Source organism: Sorghum bicolor, chromosome 2 (genome assembly GCF_000003195.3).
Source record: "Sorghum bicolor cultivar BTx623 chromosome 2, Sorghum_bicolor_NCBIv3, whole genome shotgun sequence".
Taxonomy (NCBI): domain Eukaryota; kingdom Viridiplantae; phylum Streptophyta; class Magnoliopsida; order Poales; family Poaceae; genus Sorghum; species Sorghum bicolor.
The window spans coordinates 45,747,757-45,749,232 of record NC_012871.2 but is presented as its reverse complement, the minus strand read 5'-3'; positions in this window follow the sequence as shown (position 1 = coordinate 45,749,232).

Sequence of the window (1,476 nt, the reverse complement as noted above, 5' to 3'; positions counted from 1 at the left end):
GAGAGAGTGTCTAGAATCACTTTCACTTCTTCTACCCGATAACTTCTCTTTGACAGTGTTCTCCTTATCAGGGTATCGATCTTCAAATCTTGAAACCTCTCCTTCATAATCGGCCATAGATCTATCACCAGGGCAACCCATGCGACTAGCACGTCACTTCGTCAATATGGTCTCTATGCATACTCTACCGGAGGACAATACCACCAGCACGAATTCAAGCACGGGCTCCGTCTCCACCGAGGTCCTATACCTCGAGGACAAAGACTATGACTTGGATCTTCCCCCATACCCCCCGGTTTTTCCCCTCACCGAGGAGATCTGGTCTTCAATGTCAGCAATGATGAACTAGTCCTCGATGGAGAAACCGATGACCAAAGATAGTAGCGCGAGCAGCGTAACGCCGATCGCGCCCAGCGATGGGCAGAAGAACAACAACGATAGCTGGTTGTTGACGGTCCTTAATGCTCACATTTAACCATCAACTAATCATGGAAAAGGACATATATGCAACCAACACCTAGACTTAGGGTTTTATCTGACAGAATTCCACGAGTTTTGGTGTTTGTCTATTTCTGCAGGGGGTTATCAGGAAATACAGAGGAAAGTCCCACACGTCGGGTTTACATAAAGATATTAACGTACCACGCAATTTCCTATCATCTTGAAGACTCCAGAAGCCACGAGAACGAAGCGGAGGCCGAATGGGGCCTGGCCCAGGGCACCCGCCCTCCTATAGTGTCCAATTTGGACCCGTCTCGTGAATCACGCTCCACCGACCTAAAGGATCAAGGATAACCGTTCAATCAATGTCGGTTTGATCCGACGGCCTAGATTCATCTGAAAAGACTATATAAGCTAGGCCCCCTGGCCCCTGGAGAGCATACCTCTTCTACAGAATCAAAGCTAGGGTTTCAATTATTCATCCAAGTAGAGAGGATCCCTCTAGTTCATCTAGTTCTAGTTCTATTACCTCTAGTTCTAGTTCTAGTTAGTTCTAGTTGTAATCTAGAAAATAGGGAGAGAGAAGAGGAGAGCAGAGGAGGAGCCGGTTCTGTCGGATCTTCCTCAACATTATACTTTTGCAGCAACTGGTCCGTTCTTCATCGTTCTCTAAGTTCTTCAATTCATAATTCCTGAGTTCTTTAATTACTTTTATTTACATTCAAGTTATTTATTGGATTCCCGCTTGCATCAAGTGTTCTAGTCTTTATAACGCTAGAGTAGTAATTAATAGATTAGACGTGGTGTTTAGTCTTGTAATTACCTAGAATTGCACCCAATCCTGCGGATTGTTGTGGTAGCCCTAGGGTAGTGACAACCCTAATGGTCGACGTATTCCACCTCGTTCGGATCGGTGTTTGTAGGACCGTATTCAGAGCTTCCTAGCCCCCTTCTCATCTCTTTCTGTGGTTAGTGTTCTGATGTCCCGAAATAAATAATCTTTGAAGTAATTCTTGATTCTTAGATCAACTATTG